General features: G+C 41.9%; 1 protein-coding gene across 5 annotated transcripts in view; it reads right to left on the bottom strand.

Annotated features, from left to right (window-relative positions):
- Positions 1 to 24773, bottom strand: part of LOC147031391 (uncharacterized) — a 209742-nt gene that overhangs the window by 180318 nt on the left and 4651 nt on the right. The gene's annotated exons all lie outside the window — the stretch shown is intronic.

Here is a 24773-nt window from a genome sequence, read left to right as displayed (position 1 = left end):
TTTATTGGATAAATTGGAAAGTTGCTTTAGTCCAAGTATAAACCCAGAATGTTCCTTTAATTCCAGGACTCATACCTAAATCTGAACCCACAACTGCTGAGTAAACCTGGCCTGGCAGGATGGTCTTGTGGTATGCACACTCGCCTCCAAGCTGTCTTGCCTGGGTTCGAATCCTAACCCAGCTATAAACTGTCATCCTGGTGTTTCATGGGCAGGGTGCTTCATCATTGTGTGCGCTGTTCCTCAAATGGATGTTAAACAGAGCGTCCTGTCTGCTGGCGTTAGTTGGTGGACGTTCAAGATCCCATGGTGTCCTTTGTGAAGAGTAGGCGAGCTTTCGCTGGCACCATGAACAAATTCCAAATTTCTGCCCTCAGCTGAGTCGAAAGTCAGGCCTGGTGAGCTAGCTTGTGAAAGATTTGGGCCAAGATTCTCCTGGCCAACCATACAAGAGTGTGGAAATAATTGTGGCCATTAAAGAAGAAGCAGAACACGAAGAACTGATGAGTAAACATGAGTGTCGTGTTCTTCCCACTAAGCCGCCAACATACCCTTATTTTGGAATCGGTAAATTACAAACAGCTGCAGAGGTTCAAGAGGAAGGACAAAGTAAATAAGCAAGACAAACTCATGATAATCATTGATCGCAAGTGAATGCATGACTGTAAAAAATAAGTTAGTGGACAGTACAACTCTTTTATAATTCAAATAATCCACATAAGAATTAATCCAGAGTGGTACCAACCATCGGCAAGTCCTAAACTTAAACATCCAACATATTTGGGACAGTTTGCCTGTATTTATTAAAACTATTGTTTATACATGAGGGAAACAACTGCAGTGCCAACCAAATATGGTTTTAAATATCCTTGAAAGAGCTCATTATTACTTTATATAAAAACTCTCTCCAAACTTGGATACTCTGGTTGTCATCTCAAAGTAAAATTTATCTACCCCCATTAACCCAACCCTCTCACTTGTACATTACTGTTTCTCTGTGTCTGTCTGTCTGTCTGTCTGTCTCTCTCTCCTATTTGCCTTGCTCACTGTGTCTAACTGATGCCCAACTGCCTCAAGGTCAGTTCCTAACCTCGGTCTCCTCGCTCTTCCATAAGCCTCAATCTTGGATGGGATGAAACACAACAGCAACTCAATGATCCTTCTGCTGGGTTTGTTGTGGATTTGCAACTGGACTAAATGAATGACCTTTCACAACAATGGACAAAATTAAATGGCTGATTTTAAGCGACAAACTTAGTTCAATACGATTACAAGCAATCATACCATATTGCCAATTCCTGTTCCATCAGCTGCGCAGTCGCACCCCAACAAAATGATAGCGACCTGGCAGCCAAGCTGCCAAACGCAAGAAGTAGAAGTAGAAGTGGAAGTGGAAGTGGAAGAAGACAATTCCTATTCAAACTATCTTTCTTTATATTCGATTGCTGCGACAATAAAATGAAAGCAAAATGTATATTTCAGAAGAGTGTTGTCTCAAACGGTAGCAGAGTAAATAACAAGGTTCAACTTATGCAAACATCATGACTGCACTCGTTCAAGCAAGCATGGTGTAATCTGCCACACGATATCCAAACGAGCTAGGCTGTGACATCCACGGACCATACAGCACACTACTCGCTGAGTAAAGAAGATGTAAGGCGGGTTGGGCGGGCAAGCGGGCACGGCACGAGCCGGGTGTATTTTTGGGACGACGCACCCCAAGTGGCTTCTGCCAATCTTTAGGATAATGTTACACTCTGCATGCCTTTGCAACGGTCTGGCCTTTTCGCTGAAATTTATCATAAAATGCGGTTGGCATGTGGCCTAGAGGTATGCACACTCGCCTCTAAGCTGTCTAGCCTGGGTTTGAATCCTAACCCAGCCATAAACTGTCAACCCAGTGTTTCATGGGCAGGGAGCTTCATCTGAGCCGTCCCTCGGATGGACATTAAACAGGCACCACCCCCCCCCCCCACCCCCACGGTCTGCCAGCATTAGTTGGTGGACGTTGAAGACCCCATGGTGTCCTTCATGAAGAGGAGGTGAGCTATTGCCAGCACCATGAACAAATTCCAAATTCCAAATTCCTGCCCGAACTACGACGAGGAAAGCAATGGCAAACCACCCAGTGTAACCCTTGCTCAGGAAGTTGCTTTGGTGGCACCAACGCTCTGTGAATAGTATGGTACACCAGAGAGAGAGAGAGAGAGGAGATAATATAAAAATTATACTTTAGTAAATATACAACTGTACATGTAAATGTACAAATTATACAGACAAGCATCAGAAATAAAAGTTTTTTTTTAATTAAAAAAAGAACTTCAACCTTTTCTAAAATCGAGGCTCATAATGGAGCAAGCCAAGAACTGAAGGATGAAAGGGTATTGTCCCGACAACCTTATGTCCCCACAATGCATTCGGTTGTTTATTTAAGTCGTTATCCTGGGAGTCAGAGGCTGCAAAGGTTGAGCTCGCGGTCTCAGCATCATAAGCAATGTGATGTCATTTCCAAGCATGACAAACTGACTTTGCATTTCCTCCAGAAATTTAATGTTTAACGCATTGTGAATGTCGTGGTGTGTGCGTGAGTCTGCACTTCAATTTGCCCGGTACCTGCTGAGTGTTCGAGGGCAGATTAGGTGGGGCGGTTTTGTCCACTGCATCAGACAGGAAAGCTCAATGATGACAGATGCTCCATAATTTCCCAGATCTTCAGTTTGTTTTTGTTTTTTGTTCTTCGCTTTTCAGATTCTTTGGCTAATGGAGGAGCTATTACATTGAGACAGAAAGTCGGCAACGCAGGATCTCACTTCAGACAAACAGAGCCGGTGACATTTGTGAAAGTGATGCAACTTCTGGGTGTACTCTGGGTGCCGGCTGCGTCATCTTGTAAAATCGCTCTTTTCTCAGTCGGCGGGGTAATTCAGGAGAAATCTCTCTCCCACGCTCCCCCCTACGGGATGCCAACCAACAAATTTATCCAAGCTCTATCATTTAAATGCTCAGCATCAAACAAGGAAGCAGCACAGGCCATTTTCAAAATATTTGGTATCACTCAGCCAGGGTCGGAATGGAACCACCGAGCGACCTTGCAGACTGATAAAGCAGGTGGTTGACCGACAGCGGCACAGAGTCTGATTTGTTGGAAATTTGCTGTCATTATTAAAGTATCGACCTATTAATTGTCCAGCCAGGGAAGGCCATGAAAGAGGAGCTCGTGAGGGTAAACGAGAAGTGTTAAGAAATGAGTGCAGGCACAGTAAGGGACACTTGAAGTACGAAGTAAACATAAAATGACATTAAACCTGACCCCCAACCCCACAACCTCCCATATAAATTCTATGTACCCACCTATCCTTCCCCGACCATTATATGTTCTCAACCTCCATCCTCCCCAACTCTTGCATCCTCAATTTTCTCTCCTATTCTTCCCAAAATAGTCTTTTAATTCTTGCCTCCCCCATCCCTCATTGGCATATAGGCAATATGTCTACTCTCTGCCATTAAAAAAACAAACCGATCACATGATTGTTGTTGATGCGATTTATTTATGTGACATCATCAATCACAGATGAGGTGCAAACCTCTGACGGAGATAAATGTTGAATAATCTTCATGTCCATTTCATTGTTATCTTAATCATGTAATGCTCGCCTGGTGTTGGCTTAGTGGTTAGGGTGGTGGCTTAGGATCCGAGAGTCCTGGAATCCTAGAGTTAACACCAGGGGGTTGACTCAGCCTGTCATCCTTCCAAGGTCGGTGAAATGAGCACCAGTGTCCTGGTAATAGCAGCCAAGCTGTACCCCTAACCAATGATGCAACCGGCAGCCAAAAGGCTGTACATGAAGGGATGTAATGCTGTGTTGTGGCGAATGTTTTATCAAAGGGATCCAACAAGGATCTCAATACTGGGTATTGTCCATCTGGTAGCAATCACTGCACACTGCACAAACTCTGGGAGTTTGAAACGGTTGCAAAGATGGGTTGGGTGTACGTATCGGTCCTGAGTGGGAGCCATTATCCTGGGATGTCCACTTATTGGCATATTTCTTGTTGATCCAGTGGTTTGATAACGTCTTTTGAGATTATAAAAAAGATCCTTTCCTAAAGTTAAAGAGCCTCGCAACATGGCTAATCGAAGAACCTGATTGAAGGTGTCCAATGGTTTGATTCCTCTCATTTTCTGACATCCATGGCATTGTAATAGAATTTGTCCCCCCATGCACGTGAAGCGAAAAGCCCAGTTAAGCAATTGGTTGAATCTGTCCGTCTGTCTGTCTGGCTGTCTTATCAGTTTAAGATCGTCAGTTCATGATCGAGGAACAACTTATTTAAATTGGATGTAAAATTTTGAACATGAATACGAAGACAAGTTTCTCATTTAACGGTACTTTGTCTCCGAATTTGTCCCGATCGCACATGCGCAGAGAGGAGTGAGATAATGTTTTGACTCTCCCAGGCTGCCTCACAGTCAAACAAAATTTTAAATCATTCCAAACAGGAAACATTGTTTTTGACGATGTTATGAAGGACACAAACAACAGGCACGAAGAACTAATGCAATGTGTTCGATTGGGCGATGTGATTAGGCACTGCCGAAAATGGCGGTAAAACCAGGAATTAATTTATCTGTACCTATTTAAGACTCGTTAAACCTTTATTTAAATATAATTACATACTTGAACACTGTAGAACACAAATCGCTTTCATAATACTTCCAAGAACCTCCAGTTTTGCAGTACTTGGACGTGTTCTATCGGGTGGTTCGTGGATAAGACTGCTTCAATCGCGTGAAACTTCCAGATTTGTTTTTAACGATCTTAGAACACTGCACGGGGTAGAGTGTTCTATGAACTCTCTCATTACCTCTGCCACCGAGGGTGAAGGAGGTGATGTTTTCACACCTTTCTGTCTGTTTGTTTGTCACCTACAGGTCACAATTTAAAACCGATCTTCACGAAGCTTCACCACATGGTAGAGTTTGTCATAAGGAAGAAGCCTATTATTGAGGTCAACATAGTTCAAAGGTCAACAACTTATTGAGATTTCTAAATTCCTCATTTTTCATCCGATTGACTTGAAATTTGAAGAGGATTTTTTTTTCAGGTCACTGAATTCAACCAGCCTATTATTTTTGAGATCACCATGGACCAAAAGGTCAACAGAGTCCCAAGTTCAACAACTAAGGAGGTATTTATAAAATCCTCAATTTTTATCTCATTGACTTGAAATTTGAAGAGGAGTTGCATATCAGGTCACTGAATTCAACCACCAATTATTTTTGAGGTCAAATTTGTTTTATGGATTTTGCAAGTATCGTGCTCTGCATGACGTCTTCTTCTTGTTACTTACGAAATCTAAAGATTTTGTAAGTATATTGATGACTTCCGTTTCTGTTTGTTTGTTTGTTTGTTTGTAGGCACGATAACTCGAGAACGGAAGAAGCTACCAATGTCAAATTACACCACGTGATTCAGGAAGGTGATGGCGAGTGCTGATTAGATTGTGGTCAAAATCGGTCAAAGGTCAAGGTCACAGTGAGGTCAAATATTCGATTTTTGATGGTTTGGTACAGATAACTCGAGAACGGAAGAAGCTACCAATGTCAAATTACACCATGTGATTCAGGAGGGTGATGGCTAGTGCTGATTAGATTTTGGTCAAAATCGGTCAAAGGTCAAGGTCACAGTGAGGTCAAACATCCAAAACATTCGATTTTTGATGGTTTGGTACAGAATCATCGTAGAAACTTCTGGTTTGTCGCTACCTTCTCAAGAGACAGCTTTTATTAGACAAGGTCAGAGGTCAAGTTGACGATTTCGTAAGTACCAGTCTATGACTGCTTGTTTGTTTGTTTGTAGGCACGATAACTCGAGAACGGAAGAAGCTACCAATGTCAAATTACACCACGTGATTCAGGAGGGTGATGGCTAGTGCTGATTAGATTTTGGTCAAAATCGGTCAAAGGTCAAGGTCACGGTGAGGTCAAATATTCGATTTTTGATGGTTTGGTACAGATAACTCGAGAACGGAAGAAGCTACCAATGTCAAATTACACCACGTGATTCAGGAGGGTGGTGGCTAGCGATGATTAGATTTTGGTCAAAATCGGTCAAAGGTCAAGGTCACAGTGAGGTCAAACATCCAAAAAAATGATAACTCGAGAACGGAAGAAGCTACGAATGTCAAATTACACCACGTGATTTAGAAGGGTGGTGGCTCGCACTGATTAGATTTTGGTCAAAATCGGTCAAAGGTCAAGGTCATAGTGAGGTCAAACGTCCAAAACATTCGATTTTTGATGGTTTGCTACAGAATCATCGTAGAAACTTCTGGTTTGCTTCTCTACCTTCTCTCGAGACAGCTTTAATTTGACAAGGTCAGAGGTCAAGTTGACGATTTCGTAAGTACCAGTCTATGACTGCTTGTTTGTTACTTACGAAATCTAAAGATTTCGTAAGTATATTGATGCCTTCCGTTTCTGTTTGTTTGTTTGTAGGCAGGATAACTCGAGAACGGAAGAAGCTACCAATGTCAATTTACACCACGTGATTCAGGATGGTGATGGCTAGTGCTGATGGGATTTTGGTCAAAATCGGTCAAAGGTCGAGGTCACAGTGAGGTCAAACATCCAAAACATTCGATTTTTGATGGTTTGGTACAGATAACTCGAGAACGGAAGAAGCTACCAATGTCAAATTACACCACGTGATTCAGGAGGGTGATGGCTAGCGCTGATTAGATTTTGGTCAAAATCGGTCAAAGGTCAAGGTCACAGTGAGGTCAAACATCCAAAACATTCGATTTTTGATGGTTTGGTACAGAATCATTTTAGAAACTTCTGGTTTGCGTCGCTACCTTCTCTTGAGACAGCTTTTATTAGACAAGGTCAGTGGTCAAGTTGACGATTTCGTAAGTACCAGTCTATGACTGCTTGTTTGTTACTTATGAAATCTAAAGATTTCGTGAGTATATTGATGCCTTCCGTTTCTGTTTGTTTGTTTGTAGGCAGGATAACTCGAGAACGGAAGAAGCGACCAATGTCAAATTACACCACGTGATTCAGGAGGGTGATGGCTAGCGCTGATTAGATTTTGGTCAAAATCGGTCAAAGGTCAAGGTCACAGTGAGGTCAAACATCCAAAACATTCGATTTTTGATGGTTTGGTACAGAATCATCTTAGAAACTTCTGGTTTGCGTCACTACCTTCTCTCGAGACAGCTTTTATTAGACAAGGTCAGTGGTCAAGTTGACGATTTCGTAAGTACCAGTCTATGACTGCTTGTTTGTTTGTTTGTTTATTTGTAGGCAGGATAACTCGAGAACGGAAGAAGCTACCAATGTCAAATTACACCGTGTGATTCAGGAGGGTGGTGGCTAGCTCTGATGAGATTTTGGTAAAAATCGGTCAAAGGTCAAGGTCACAGTGAGGTCAAACATCCAAAACATTCGATTTTTGATGGTTTGGTGCAGAATCATCGTAGAAACTTCTGGTTTGCGTCGCTACCTTCTCGAGAGACAGCTTTTATTAGACAAGGTCAGAGGTCAAGTTGACGAATTCGTAAGTACCAGTTTATGACTGCTTGTTTGTTACTTACGAAATCTAAAGATTTTTGTGAGTATATTGATGCCTTCCGTTTCTGTTTGTTTGTTTGTAGGCACGATAACTCGAGAACGGAAGAAGCTACCAATGTCAAATTACACCACGTGATTCAGGAGGGTGATGGCAAGCGCTGATTAGATTTTGGTCAAAATCGGTCAAAGGTCAAGGTCACAGTGAGGTCAAACATCCAAAACATTCGATTTTTGATGGTTTGGTACAGAATCATTTTAGAAACTTCTGGTTTGCGTCACTACCTTCTCTCGAGACAGCTCTTATTAGACAAGGTCAGTGGTCAAGTTGACGATTTCGTAAGTACCAGTCTATGACTGCTTGTTTGTTTGTTTGTTTGTTTGTAGGCAGGATAACTCGAGAACAGAAGAAGCTACCAATGTCAAATTACACCCCGTGATTCAGGAGGGTGGTGGCTAGCTCTGATGAGATTTTGGTAAAAATCGGTCAAAGGTCAAGGTCACAGTGAGGTCAAACATCCAAAACATTCGATTTTTGATGGTTTGGTGCAGAATCATCGTAGAAACTTCTGGTTTGCGTCGCTACCTTCTCGAGAGACAGCTTTTATTAGACAAGGTCAGAGGTCAAGTTGACGAATTCGTAAGTACCAGTTTATGACTGCTTGTTTGTTACTTACGAAATCTAAAGATTTTTGTGAGTATATTGATGCCTTCCGTTTCTGTTTGTTTGTTTGTAGGCACGATAACTCGAGAACGGAAGAAGCTACCAATGTCAAATTACACCACGTGATTCAGGAGGGTGATGGCTCGTGCTGATGAGATTTTGGTCAAAAATCGGTCAAAGGTCGAGGTCACAGCAAGGTCAAATATTCGATTTTTTATGGTTTGGTACAGATAACTCGAGAACGGAAGAAGCTACCAATGTCAAATTACACCACGTGATTCAGGAGGGTGATGGCAAGCGCTGATTAGATTTTGGTCAAAATCGGTCAAAGGTCAAGGTCACAGTGAGGTCAAACATCCAAAACATTCGATTTTTGATGGTTTGGTACAGAATCATTTTAGAAACTTCTGGTTTGCGTCACTACCTTCTCTCGAGACAGCTCTTATTAGACAAGGTCAGTGGTCAAGTTGACGAATTCGTAAGTACCAGTTTATGACTGCTTGTTTGTTACTTACGAAATCTAAAGATTTCGTGAGTATATTGAGGCCTTCCGTTTCTGTTTGTTTGTTTGTAGGCACGATAACTCGAGAACGGAAGAAGTTACCAATGTCAAATTACACCACGTGATTCAGGAGGGTGATGGCTCATGCGGATGAGATTTTGGTCAAAAATCGGTCAAAGGTCGAGGTCACAGCAAGGTCAAATATTCGATTTTTGATGGTTTGGTACAGATAACTCGAGAACGGAAGAAGCTACCAATGTCAAATTACACCACGTGATTCAGGAGGGTGGTGGCTAGCTCTGATGAGATTTTGGTAAAAATCGGTCAAAGGTCAAGGTCACAGTGAGGTCAAACATCCAAAACATTCGATTTTTGATGGTTTGGTGCAGAATCATCGTAGAAACTTCTGGTTTGCGTCGCTACCTTCTCGAGAGACAGCTTTTATTAGACAAGGTCAGAGGTCAAGTTGACGAATTCGTAAGTACCAGTTTATGACTGCTTGTTTGTTACTTACGAAATCTAAAGATTTCGTGAGTATATTGATGCCTTCCGTTTCTGTTTGTTTGTTTGTAGGCACGATAACTCGAGAACAGAAGAAGCTACCAATGTCAAATTACACTACATGATTCAGGAGAGTGATGGCAAGTGCCGTTTAGATTTTGGTCGAAATCGGTGAAAGGTCAAGGTCACAGTGAGGTCAAATATTCGATTTTTGATGGTTTGGTACAGATAACTCGAGAACAGAAGAAGCTACCAATGTCAAATTACACCACGTGATTCAGGAGGGTGATGGCTAGCGCTGATTAGATTTTGGTCAAAATCGGTCAAAGGTCAAGTTCACAGTGAGGTCAAACATCCAAAACATTCGATTTTTGATGGTTTGGTACAGAATCATCATAGAAATTTCTGGTTTGCGTCGCTACCTTCTCCAGAGACAGCTTTTATTAGACAAGGTCGGAGGTCAAATTGACGATTTCGTAAGTACCAGTCTATGACTGCTTGTTACTTAAGAAATCTAAAGATTTCGTAAGTATATTGATGACTTCCGTTTCTGTTTGTTTGTTTGTTTGTTTGTTTGTAGGCATGATAACTCGAGAACGGAAGAAGCTACCAATGTCAAATTACACCACGTGATTCAGGAGGGTGATGGCTAGTGCTGATTATATTTTGGTCAAAATCGGTCAAAGGTCAAGGTCACAGTGAGGTCAAACATCCAAAACATTTGATTTTTGATGGTTTGGTACAGAATCATCGTAGAAACTTCTGGTTTGCGTCGCTACCTTCTTGAGAGACAGCTTTTATTCGACAAGGTCAGAGGTCAAGTTGACGATTTCGTAAGTACCAGTCTATTATGACTGCTTGTTTGTTTGTTTGTTTGTAGGTACGATAACTCGAGAACGGAAGAAGCGGCCAATGTCAAATTACACCACGTGATTCAGGAGGGTGATGGCTAGCGCTGATTCGATTTTGGTCAAAATCGGTCAAAGGTCAAGGTCACAGTGAGGTTAAACATAATTCCGTAAATTCATGTGGAGAAATGGAGTATTTTTGCTTCGCTCGACGTTACGAGTTCGTTTTAACTTCGATTTTAATTTTGTCTTCGGTTTTTGCGATCGTTTAGGACGCTTAAAACTCGGTTGTCAAAATTTTGGTAAAAATCGGATGTTTTGGAGATGTTTTAAGATTGTATAAAAAATATTTCACTCGACGTGTCACGGGTCGTCCCATGATGCAGTGCGCTCAAGCAGGCGCGTCGTTGAGTCACGTTAAGGTTTTGCGTGTGCGCTCTGACGGTGTTTTCGATAAAGATGGTGTTTAAAAGTCATTTTTTATCCCAATAAAGGTTATCGTCGCATGCCTGACTCGCTGAGCCGTCGGATTATGTAAAGATTGTTGGTGCATGGCCGAATATTACGGTTTTGTGACTTTGATAAAATAATATAAAATAATTGCGTGGAGAAATGGAGATTTTTGCTTCGGTCGACGTTACGATTTTTTATGGTTTGGTACAGAATCATCGTAGAAACTTCTGGTTTGCGTCGCTACCTTCTCTTGAGACAGCTTTTATTAGACAAGGTCAGAGGTCAAGTTGACGATTTCGTAAGTACCAGTCTATGACTGCTTGTTTGTTTGTTTGTTTGTGTGCAGGATATCTCAAAAAATTGTTGACAGACCCAGATGAAATTTTGTGGACAGGCACAGTTTGTGACAAGGACGAACTGATAAAATTTTGGTGAAGATCTGGATCCGGATCCAGCTACTAGAATTTTTTAAGTGATTCGTCACCATTGAGAGATTGGGCCAAAAACGACATGTAGCACGATATCTCAAAAAGTTGTGTACAGATTTGGATGAAACTTGGTGGACATGTTGGTTGTGTGACAAGGAAGAATTGCTTCAATTTTGGTGAACATCTGGATCTGGAACTGATAATTTTTTCAGTGATTCTTCACCATTGAGAGATCGGGCTAAACCAATATATAGCACGACATCTCAAAAAGTTGCAGACTGATTCAGATGAAGCTTGGTGGTCAGGTTGGGTGTGTTGCAAGGATGAATTGATTCGATTTTGGTGAAGATCCAAGTGCGGAACTGGATATGAGAATTATTTATTTTTTAAAGTGATTCTTCACGATTGAGAGATTGGGCCAAAAATGACATCGGACTGTACAGCATGATATTTCAAAAAAAATAAAAAGTGCCCTTCAAATTAAAGAATGTAATAATTGTGATTTTTTGGATGATACATACGCTGGTCTTGGATTATCTTTCATATTTGCTCAGAATGCCTCATGTCACCCGCAGAAACCTTAGAATACACAAATTTATACGTGCTGAACGATTATTGTGTATTAAGCAATAATATTAAGTTGAAACTTGCAATCAGGTTTTCTGCCCATTCCTCATGCCGTTTTAAAGGCACTTGCAATGAACGCCAGAACAGTCCATCAACAAATTCTGTAGCTCATGCATACCTAATAAGTAGGCAAACCAAATGCAAAAGTGGACAGTCATGTTTATAATATATTTCTGTACAGTTCCATTCAGTCTGTCTGTTTGGTGTTGTAATCTGAGTACCACCTGGAATTTTGTGACTTCATGTTCAAATCCCTCAAATTATACTGATGCATCCATGTCTTTTTTTTTTTACATAATACGTATAATGTACAAACTTCTCCATGATGGATGGAATCAACAGGACGTTCGATCGACGTGTGCAAACCGCCGTGGGAAGCAAGGAAAATCTGACGGTTCGGGCATTAACCCTCTTTTGCTTTGACGAAGGATAAACGCCCGAAACGTCAGCTTCTCCTTGCTTCCCATGGCAGTTCACAGACTTCGCTGGAACGTCCTGTTGATTCCATCCATTGTTCTACCAGTCAGCTGACGCAGATTGACACTAGCCTTCACAAGCAAGACTATAGTTTTCCAAACTCCTCCATAAGCCTGAGATACCCCCCCCCCCCAAAAAAAAAATCATAAACCTCAACAAACAAAACTTTTGCACTACCTGAGATATGCTGCATGGTTATGGCAGTGAGGGAAGCATCTGGAGTGGAAGTAAATACAAGGCAATTTCAGACATTACGGATGTTCATAGTCATCCAAAACTGGTTCTCCCAGGCCTGTATTCAGATTAGTTGATGCTGCTGCTCTGTTTCTGAAGCACAGGCAGTTCAACATTTGATCCTCCGAGCATGTAGAAGGTCTCTTTTGCCCTCACCCATTTTGTCACCTTGCACTGCCAGTTTCATTGTGCCTCTTCACTTCTTGTGCCACAGTTGACCGGTTGAATTATCACTATCATCGCAAGTTGTCTCGTAATCAAATGACGAAAGCTTCCTCAAATTATCAAAAAAAAAAAGTTCCACCTTCTTTCCTATTGAGTCGGTACACAGGTATCTAGCACAGGTGAATGACAACTGACTCCTTGAAAATGGTCTTGAAAATATATTTTGGGAATGTTGCACCGGCACACATCGAGATGTTACTTCTTAGTTTGATCATCAATGTCGGTTTTAAAACAACTCCGATAACAACATGGAATTCACTCACTTTGCACAATAATACGAGTGATGCAATGATTCGTCTTACAGCTACCGGTACTGTAAGTTTCCCTGAAACTGCATCGCGTATAACGTTTGTCATAATCAGTAATTATTTAAACTGTTTCAAGACTGCCAATGTTAAAAACGACAACACAAAATACCGATGTCGTTCTGACAAATTGTAAACTAGAGAGTTCAGAGAACACCTTTCCCCACGCTGTTTTGAGAAACAAGGACCTTGGCAGAGTCTGTGAGTGGTAAATTTGATTGGTCGAGATGACGTAAAACGCTGTAATATTTTGCTCAACGGAAGAGTTCTCAATGTTCAGGTATATAATTCGATTTAAATAAAATAAAGATTTTAAAGTTTGAGAAAAAAAATATATTCGAAAGTTTACCGCCGTTGCTGCAATGTCATATACACACCACTTTATTTAATATGTTAACGCCAGTTATTGGTGCCTGTTGTTTGTGTCCTTTATGACATCCTTAAAAACAGTAAGTTTCCTGTTTGGAATTCTTGTCAATTTTGGTTGACCGTCAGGCAGGAATTCGATTTAAATAAAATAAAGATTTTAAAGTTTGAGAAAAAAAAATATTCGAAAGTTTACCGCCGTTGCTGCAATGTCATATACACACCACTTTATTTAATACGTTAACGCCAGTTATTGGTGCCTGTTGTTTGTGTCCTTTATGACATCCTTAAAAACAGTAAGTTTCCTGTTTGGAATTCTTTTCAATTTTGGTTGACCGTCAGGCAGGAAGAGTAACAAAATTATCTCTGAGCATGTGTGATCGGGACAAATTCGGAGCCAACGTACTCAAGTAAAATGGCAAGTTTGTTTTCTGATTCATGTTCAAAATTTAACATTCAATTGCTCCTTGATCATGAACTAATGTTTGTAGACAGAAGGACAGCCAGACAGAAGTGAACCGATTGCTTAACCCCACGTATCGTTTCACGTACGGCTGGTAATAGTAAAGGCAATATCCACATTATAATGCTAAACATTCATTAGCACAGTGAAGGCCTTGTGGTGGGGACACTCGAACGGCATTCCGAAGGTTGTTCGTTGAAACCAAATTGAAGGCAGCAGTATTCACGATTCGATTCCGAGCTTCTGGAACGAGAACAAGTCTCGACAGAAATACCACGATGCTGTCAGACTGCTAATATCCAGGTGGGCCACCAGTACACTTCAGGCTCAAGGTATTTTGTATTCCCACCTTGACTACAATCTAAATGTAGTGTTAGTCAAACCTTGGTGGTTGGGAGCAATCGTTTTATTGAATACGCAAAAAAATGACAGAAGTTATCCTTTCCTTCCCACGTAAGCCCCTTCACTTCTCCATCCTATACATCTCCCCCACCCCAACCCAATCCCGATAGCTTACTTTCTCTTCTCCCCACATTCCACGCACACTACCTTATCCTATTCTCTTTTCCTTTATTTAATTCCCCCTTCACTGCGACAAATCCTCCCTCCCCAATGTGTTTCCCTTAACTTCTTCATTAACGACCACAATTATTCACACGTTCTTGGTCGCAGGAAGTTTTGGCCCAAACCCTTCACGAACTGGCTGGCCAGGCCTGACGTTCAACGCAGGTTATGGCAGGAATTTGGAATTTGTTCATGGTGCTGGTGATGGCCCGCCGACTCTTCACGAAGGACACCGTGGAATGTTTAACGTCTACCGACCAATGCTGGCAGATGGGATACCCAGGTGAATGTGCATCTGAGAGACGGCGCCCATTGATGAATTACCCTGCCTATGAAACACTGGGATGACAGTTTGTAGCTGGGCCGAGATTCAAACCCAGGCTAGACAGCTCAGCGGCGAGTGTGCGTACCTCTAAGCCTCCTACCAGCCCAATGTGTGTCGCTCAACAAATCATAATAATGCAAATTCCTTCAAGTTAACCTCATGGGAACTAAAACGCTACCAAATGCAAGTCAGCATCACCCACATCACCCTACTGAGAAAAAAAAAACACAACTTCAATGCACCACTGTGCAGTTAATTGCTTTACAGAAGTCCGAAATCCAGTTATAAATAAATAGACCCCACAACGATATTGTTTTAAAAAGTTTTAAATATTTATCACAGCAAAACACCCATGTTGAAAACCTCAAGCACGTAGCAGTGCAAGCAACAACAGTACTCCCATTGCGGTGAGGTTCCACCTGCATTGTTGAAAAACTTATAATGGACAATTTGGAATGGCAGAGCTGCACGGTTCAAACTTCCTGTGGGGTGGAGTCCCCCACGCTCAAACATCAACCCAACAGCCTTCCATTTCCTCTCTGGCACAACTGACCACTGGCTGCGCACCACGGGTGATGAACTAGCTCCCGAGCTGGTGCTCCCAACATCTAGCAAAGGAAAATGTTTTGGTCATGTTATAAAACAGGTACAGAAACAACAAACTCAAAAAAGATGGAGAAAAAAACCAAGGCAGCAGAAATAAGCCTTGAGAATTGTTCGGTTGAAAACATTCTCCTCGGTGGCACAGCTGGGTTTTATGAAAAAGGCCCATGCAGACCTGCCAGGGAAAATTTAGGGAAAATGCTTTTTTTTTTTTTACTTCCACATATTATGTACTCAATTTCTTTTTTTCTGACCTGTTTAGTTTTCTCGTCGAAACACCTACCAAGCTGACGATACGGAAAACCATGGTTCGACGACAATATACTATGTGTGTGTTTATCTATTGTTACCTCCACCACCAAAAGTGGATGGGGGTAATGTTTTCACCCCTGTCTGTCTGTCTTTCTGTTACTTGCGAAAATTGAAGTTTTTTCAGTATATCGGTTGGTTGCTGCGTTATTCTGTCTCTTTGCCTGTTTGTTGGGTCGCCGAAATAAGTGACCCTTATTGTCAGTAATTGGGTCGCTGAAATAGGTGACCCTTATTGTCAGTAATTCTGTTTGTTTGGATGTTTGTTTGGATGTTTGTTCGTTTGTCATCAGCATAATTGGTAGTAAACATGGGCGGATTTTGACCAAACTCGGGTGGTATGTGCATCATATGACCAAGTGCTTTGGAAACTGTGGTGGTTGCTAGGGACGCTTTGGTTCCCTAGCAACAATCGAAAAACCTTCAAAATCAGTACCGTTCACGCGAAATCAATTCCGAAAGCCATTATCCCACGTAGGGTAATGAAATTTGGCACGAATGATCTACAGGTGATGCTCTATCAAATATATTCTGGTTTTTGTGATATATGGAATACTTTACCCGCAGCGCCCCCTACAATTAGGGTATGCGCGGAAATTGAAGGCCCCCGAGCGACCAGCTGAGTGCATCGATAAGAATGAAAATTTGCAGGTTCATGGTACTCAATGAGTACTACAACTTTGCCTCAGGACATATTGACCAATTTCGCTTAGGTCAGGGGTCAAAGGTCAATTAGTGCAAAAATCGATAATATGCGAGAGCTGGAGGTGCCTTCGCGCCAAATGCTGCTCCTCCTAGGGTTATGGTCGGATGGTCATGAAAATTCACACTAATCGTCTGGAATACATCATTGTGCACAAACGATCGAGCGGGATTTTCGATTTCGATCTTTGTTCACCCACAGCACCCCCTCGAACTTTGGGGATTTCCGATTTCAAACCGCATTTTCGGTACTTTTCATTCAAATGGATACTGAGTAGTTATCAGTAGATGGAACTGGATGAGATTTGATATGCATAATCTTAAGGTGATTCCCCATCCGCTATATGACATCCATTTTGGTGTACATCTTATAGTTTCCATGCTCGGCGACCCATCGCCGCCTACCGGCTTGTTTGTCTGTTTCTCTGTTTGTTTATCACCTCGAGGTCACAATTTTAAACCGATTGTCATGAAACTTCACCACATGGTGGAGTTCATAAAAATCACGAAGTATATTGCTTTTTAGGACAAAAGGCGAAAAGGTCAACATATGTCAAACGTCAACATATTTGTAATATTTCTAAAATCCTCAATTTTCATCTGATTGACTTGAAATTTGAACATCAGGTCGATGGATTCAACCACCAATTATTTTTGAGGTCAACGTTGGCCAAAAGGTCAATTTGGGCCAAATTTTCTAAAATCCTCAATTTTCATCCGATCGACCTGAAATTTGAAGGTTTTATATTTCAGGTCACTGAATTCAACCACCAATTATTTTGAGGTCAACATAGGTCACCAACTTAGGTGAGGTTTCTAAAATCCTCAACTCTCATCTGATTCACTTGAAATTTGAATGATTTATATTTTAGGTCACTGAATTCAACCAGCCAATTATTTTTGAGGTCAACATGGACTAAAAGGTCCAAATAGGCCAAAAAGTCAACAATTGACAAAAAATTGTCAATTTTCATCCGTTTGACTTGAAATTTGAAGAGGATTTGTGTATTTTGCCATTGAATTCAATCACCAATTATTTTTCAGGTCAAATTTGTTTTATGGATTTCGCAAGTATTGTGCTACGCATGACATCTTTCTTGTTTGTTTGTTTTTTTGTTTGTGAACAAAATATGTCAAAAAGTTGTGGACAGATTCAAACAAAAATTGGTGGAGAGCTTGAGTATGTGATGAGGATGAAATGATGAAATTTTGGTGAGGATCCGAATCTGGATCTTGAAATTTTTTAAGTGATTTCTCACCATTGAGCGATAGGGCCAAACAATAGATATAGTAGGATATGTTATAAAGTTGTGGACGAATTCAGACGAAACATGGTGGGCAGGTTGGGCATGTAAAACGGAAGAGTTGATTCGATTTTGGTGACGACCAAATCCGGATCAGGATCTGAGAATTTTTTAAGTGATTCTTCATCATTGAGTGATCAGGCTTAAATGACATATAGCAGGATATCTCAAAAAATTATGGATGGATTTAGACAAAACTTGATGGATGAGATGGTTCCATCCATACATTGGGACCATACTCAATGCAGAGCGTTGGTGCTGCCGAAGCAGTCTCCTTGTCTATTAGGCACAACCCTGGGCGGGTCGCCACTCCGACACAGGATACCAGCGTGGTGGCATTCATTTTGAAGACCTCAGAAGGATGACAGGCGGAGTCAACCCCACCTGGTGTTAATTCAACAGCCAAGGGGGATTTGAACGCAGGATCCAAGGATCCCGAGTCCACCACCCTAACCATTAAGCCAACATCAGGCATTTGAGATGGTTAGGTGACAAGAACAAGCTGATTAAATTTCAGTTCAGGTCCGAATCCAGATCCAAAATCCAATCAGTGGGATACAAAATGTAAACTAATCAGCCTAGCAGAGGTCGGTGCTTAAACGTGTGTCCTTCTAGTTTAATAATGTCTTTGCAATTCATATACAAGCATCATGACATTTATTACGAATGTCTTTATCATTCATGCAATTTCTGCTGCAAGTGGCTCCATGAGCCTTAAGTTAATTTAAAAGAGATAACAGGAGGAAACTATAATGGCAATTGGTGGGGCACGTCCACCAGGCTGAACCGTTTACGTTCTGTATCCCACTGATGAGCTGTATCTGAATCCGGACCCAAAGCAAAATCTAATCAGATCGTTCTTGTCTCCTAACCAACTGATCCACCAAGTTTCGTCCGAATGCGTCCATAATTCTTTGAGGTATCGTGCTATATATCGTTTTTGGTCCCATCTGTCAATGGTGACGAATCACTTAAAAAAGATTCTTACGTACGGATTCGGATCCAGATCTTCGGCAAACTCGAATGAATTTGTCCTTGTCACATATTCAACCTGCGCACAAAGTTTCATCTGAATCCTTCGATAACTTTTTGAGATATCTTGCTCACAGACAGACAAACAAACATACAAGCCGGTAGGCGACACGGTTGGTCGCTACATAATTGCATACTAGTCATACAGTTTTTGACGGATCGAGCTGAAATTTTTTGACAAAAAGGTTGATTATAGTGCGTATCAAAGCTCTGAAGCCGATTTTTGATTTTCGAAAAAAATATATACGAGTATATAAATATTTTTCGGATTTTTTCAAAAATTTCAAAGTCCCGTCGCTAGGCAATTGCAACGCAACGTTCTGTTTGCTAGGCAATGGCAACGCAACAATGGCTTCCATAGCAACGGTGCTCAAAAGCATGCAACGAGATCCTGGTATGAACCTACCAATCAAGTTTCATCAAAATCGGTTGACTCCTCTGGCCTCCAGAGCTGTCCATTACATACAAACAAACAGACGGAAAACCTGAGAATAACGGTAGTCAAGCGACCACCCAACATAACCTCCATCCACCTTCGGTGATGTAGGTAAAAATATCCTTGGACAACAAACGATCTGAAAAATTACGACTACATTTTTCACTCTAAAATCTCTCATACACTATTCAAACAACAATTTTTAATACAAAGTTCTCTGTTTCATTCCATTTCCTAAGGTTCTCATTCCGAGCCAGTAAGTGAGCATCCCATGACATTCATAACACGCATCGGCACACCTTCTTGCATCGTTGTAATATCCATGAAACGTTTGTATTGCCAACTATCATAAGAAACATCCAACTGAGAAAGGTTGATTCAAGTATTGATTTTAAACATACTAATCTGGGGTTGGTTATGGCAGGAATTTGGGATCTGGCCTGGGTGGCAAAAAAAAATATTTGTTTGCTCCTTGTCAAAAAGACACTGTGGGATCTTCACCCTCCACCAAAATGTAATCAATGCGAGGGTGACGTAAACAGACGAGATGGCTCAAAGGCATATGGCTACCTCGATATCAGATCGACCGTATGTAGGATGTCCAGCTTTGTACAACAAAGCATTCTTGAATGATCCTGCTGATAGCGAGATGGAGAGAGAGACAGAGACAGAGACAGAGACAGAGACAGAGACAGAGACAGAGACAGAGACAGAGACAGAGACAGAGACAGAGACAGAGACAGAGACAGAGACAGAGACAGAGAGAAAAAGAGAGGGAGAAAGAGAGAGAGAGAGAGAGAGAGAGAGAGAGAGAGAGAAAGAGAGAGAGAGAGAGAGAGAGAGAGAGAGAGAGAGAGAGAGAGAGAGAGAGAAACTTTATTTTAAGGAACTCAATGGAGTTATATGACGGAAACACTGGATAAAAAGGGAATGTGCTGAAGAGCAATATTTGAATGTCAAGGAATTAAAATAAATTTGATGGGACACGTCTCGATCTGCATTTAAAAAGATCTTCCTCCAGTTAAAGCAGCTTTCGATTAACATCTGGGAACACAATTTCACATTTCAAAATTTAATCTACCTTCTACTGTGAAACTAAGGACGGACCGACATTGGACATAAACTTTCAAAATCATAAGTACCAATGTCTAACTTTAGCATTAGCATTTAAAAACAGACTTTGCACAAGATCATTGGAATATGTTCAGCCTGTGTGTATGCGAATGACCTTGGAAGAGAGAATGAAAGTCTCGTTATAAATGCATTAATTAAATTATTTGTGTTGTCTGTATAATGGCATAGCAGCAACAGAATGGTATGGGGGAGAGGGTGGGGGTGGAGTTCCAGGTGATTTTCCAAACTCTCCTCTTTTCTGAAAATACTTTATCACAGTTAATTAAATAATAATACACCTTTTGTCATTTCGCCCCCCCTCCCCCTCCGATAATTATGGTAGAAGACAATAGATAATAGATCCAGGTTCAGGGTGTTGGTCTCGTATGAGAAACATAGAGTCTGCACTCCAATCGTTTTACGGACAAGGAACTTTGATGCATAAGGAGGCCATTTGGCCCATCATACCCATGCTGCTCCAACCCCATAAACTATCACCCATCCACACACAAGCTCCCTCCAAGTCCTGACAATATCCCAATACCCCCACTATCTCCAAAGCATCCAGGTACCTATCAAATTTCACTTTAAACCTATCTACGCCCCTCCCCACCCCCCCCCCCCCCGTTGCCACCACCTTTCCAGGGAGACCTCTGATATTGAACAACATTATTGCATTGATTCTGAATGTGATTGTCTTAATATTCCACTTCTTGTTATTCTTGGTGTGTGTGATTGTAAAAACAGGGGACAAGAGGGAGGGGGAGGGAGGGAAGGTGGCAGGAATGATGAATGTAACCACACCTACTGTAAAAAGATTTTGTGCATGGCAAATACTTGAATAATTTCATGATGCTGGTCTTGTTGATTTAATTAGGCCAGTCAAAATTAACCAAAATCTAATTGGCTTGTTCTTCTCACCTACCCAACTCACCCACCAAGTTTTGTCATAATCCATCCAGAACTGTTTTGGGATTTCATCCCATACATAGTTTTTGACCCCATCTCTCAATGGTGAAGAATCATTTTTGAAATTCAAGTATCCAGAGCCAGATCCGGGTCTTCACAAAAATCAAATCAAATTGTCCTTGTCACACACCCAGCCTGTTTTCCAAGTTTCAATCCGAATCAATCCACAACGTTTTTAGATATCCTGCTGACAGACAAACAAACAGACAGACAAGCCGGTAGGCGGCGATGGGTCGCCGAGCATGGAAACTATAAGATATTGAGCAAAATGGATGTCATATAGCAGATAGGGAATCACCTTAAGATTATGCATATCAAATCTCATCCAGTTCCATCTACTGATAACTACTCGGTATCCATTTGAATGAAAAGTACCGAAAATGTGGTTTGAAATCGGAAATCCCCAAAGTTCAAGGGGGTTCTGTGGGTGAATAAAGATCTAAATCGAAAATCTGGCTTGATAGTTTGTGCACAATGTATTCCAGACGATTAGTGTGAATTGTCATGACCATCCGACCATAACCCTAGGAGGAGTAGCATTTGGCGCGAAGGCACCTCCAGCTCTCGCATATTATCGATTTTTGCATGAATTGACCTTTGACCCCTGACCTAAGTGAAATCAGTCAATATGTCCTGAGGCAAAGTTGTAGTACTCATTGAGTACCATGAACCTGCAAAGTTTCATTCGTATCGATGCACTCACCAGGTCGCTAGGGGGCCTTCAATTTTCGCCAATTTTCGCGCATACCCTAATTGTAGGGGGTGCTGCGGGTAAAGTATTCCATATATCACAAAAAACGGAATAGATTTGATAGAGCATCTCCTGTAGATAATTCTTGCCAAATTTCATAACCCTACGTGGGATAATGGCTTTCGGAATTGATTTCGCGTGAACGGTACCGATTTTGAAGGTTTTTTGGTTGTTGCTAGGGAACCAAAGCGTCCCGAGCAACCACCACAGTTTCCAAATCACTAGGTCATAAGATGTACCTACCACCCGAGTTTGGTCAAAATCCGCCCACGATTACTACCAATTATGCTGATGACAAACGAACAAACATCCAAACAAGCAGACAGAATTACTGACAATAAGGGTCACCTATTTCGGCGACCCAATAAACAGGAGTGAAAACACAACTTCTGTCCACCTTCGGTGGAGGAGGTAAATATAGCACAGCAGGTTTGGTCCAAATTGCCTTTGAAGTGCATAAACCTTCTTTGAATCCCTAAATATTGTTATGTTTGTGGGGTAGATGGAGGAATTTTATAGTAAAGGTGGGATTGTGTAGTGTAGCATGGTCAGTGGATGAGCAGGAGACATCTCGATGTAAATTAAGTAGGGAAAACTGTGAGTTTAAGTTATGTGACACCACATGGGGGGTGGTGCTGTATTAATTAGGTAGGGTTTAAGGCTAATTTCTCCCAGTACGTGATTGCCCCCTGTGACCTTTTCCTTTGTTTTTGCATTTATAATATCGGCAATAAAAGAACCACGTTTTCAAAAACAACATCAAAAACAGCTGAAAGTTCCGAAGCTGGGGAAAACCCTGCCTTCTCGGCTTTGAACCGGCAAGCCACGCCTCCGAGGCTGATGATTGGTCAGGGTGACGACGTAAGAAGGTGCAAGAGAGGCAAGAGGGCATGATCGGCGAGCAGAGAGTTGGTGCGAGGCACGCAGTTGAGATGGAGGATCTCGCTTGCTGACTTCTCCTTGACATGATGAAGAAGGTTGCGCAACTCTCGTGTTCATGCTGGGGCGAAGTTGTTCGCATACTGCAACAGGCCGCAGGTCGTTGTCTGTTCAGCCGAGTCGTAAAGGGTGTACGTTTATGAGGAGAGAGGGGGAGAGAGAGAGAGAGGGACAGAGAGAGACAGAGAGACAGAGAGAGAGAGACAGAGAGAGAGAGACAGGGAGAGAGACAGGGAGAGAGAGACGGAGAGAGAGACAGAGAGACGGAGAGAGAGAGACGGAGAGACAGAGACGGAGAGACAGAGAGGGAGAGACAGAGAGGGAGAGATGGAGAAACGGAGAGACAGAGAGAGAGAGAAGCGGCGTCTCTCTGCGATAACTCAGCGTTATCCCGTTCTATCATCGAGGAAGAAGGCTGGCCATTGTTGTGAGTGGACCCGGTGTGAACCTGGATCTTAGAGAGGAACGGTGTGGCAAATTATATCATGAAAAGAGACTGTATGGCGGTTTCTGGTCCCTTAATGAAGGAATACCTTCCACTCGAAGTACTTCACGTGCGTGACCGCAAAGAGCGACTTGGCAGCATTTTGTGAGCTTCCCGTGCAGAGACTATGCGGTTCGATCGCCAGGCTCCGAAAAGATCATCTCTGGACACACAGCTTAGTGCCATAAAAAAGGGAAGATTTTCTTTTATTTTATCTTTCCCCTTGTCTGTTTTCGTGCCTGCGTGGAGGACGTCTCAAATTTAGGCTTTAGTTACGTCACGTTTCATTACTTCATGCTTGATTTATTTTGATTATCATGCTTTGACTTATTTCCATCATAAATACGAGTAGTTTACCTGTCCCATGGACGGGTGGCAGAGGTGGTGGTGGTCACGTGATTTTGTTGTCCTTCGCGGTTCGGAGATCTGCAGTCATGATTTCGTTCCTTTTTCGCGTGCCATTTTTTCTGAATGAGGCGTTGATTCCTGAGTGGCTTTTATGGGGTTGTCATTGAAGACAGTCACGCGGAGACACCGAATATGTTGCCACAGCATTTGTTTGAAAAGGTCGCTCAGCATCAGGTGATAATGAGCGAGTATGTACATTTTCGCTCGTGAGCTAAAAAGTATAGCGATCCAGGGTCTTGTATACCAAGTACAATAAAGCTGAGTTTAGTGGTCGATTGATGCTTCATCTTGGAGGAGATAACAAACACTTTTCTCCATGAGAGTATCGATTTGATTTATATTCATTAAACCTTAATTTGTAAAATTTACTGTGTTTGTCTATTTGTTGTGGGTTCGAGTATAAACCCGTGTGCTTCCGTTCTGGTGAACGCCTCTGGTACGTGCTTCGCCGCTTCCCATTCCGCGCGTGCTATAATCTCCAAGGATCTCGACTGTGTTCGCCTCCAAGGGAAACCGTTCAGCTTTCCGTCCAGGTCGGTGTTCACCGCCCCCTCCACGACGACTGGGTCAAGGGTAGGACATTAACTTAACCAGCGTGGACACGACAATATGTTCAGCTTAATTTCAGCAAATTAATTACACGAGTTGATCAATTACCACTCTTTGGTCAGGTGAGATGAAGAACATGGATCGAAGAAGAATATGGAACAGATCCAGGCCTCGAAGCAATAAAGCAAGGCAGACAAAATAAATTATAGTAAAATCAATGTACCGCTTATAAAAAACAGAATTGTTTTTTTAGAGGAGTTGAGGTTTAAATAAAACAAGATATTAATGGTGTCAGGCTAAGAGAAGTGGTATAGGTTGTTAAATTATGACTTGCAGATACATGGCCATAAAGCCACCGTGGGAGGCAAACGTGCCGTGTCCTTCAGGGCACCGCAAGGCAGCGGTAAAAAGAGAAAAACAACGACAGACAAATAACTGTGGCTCCCGACCGGAGCCAGCTGAGGCATGTTTTCTCAAACTGAGAATCAAAGGCAAAGGAAAACTCACTGCCATGGAAACATTATCGTTCAATACTTCATTTCTTCAACTTGCATATAGCAGCTTAGCTGCCAGGTAGCTATCATTTTGTTGGGGCACAACTATGCTGCCGATGCTGTGC

Source organism: Eptatretus burgeri, chromosome 2, assembly GCF_056783735.1.
Source record: "Eptatretus burgeri isolate ZD-2024b chromosome 2, Ebu_testis_v1, whole genome shotgun sequence".
Taxonomy (NCBI): Eukaryota; Metazoa; Chordata; class Myxini; order Myxiniformes; family Myxinidae; genus Eptatretus; species Eptatretus burgeri.
The sequence above is the reverse complement of the archived record's forward strand: the minus strand, read 5'-3'. Positions and strand labels throughout refer to the sequence as shown.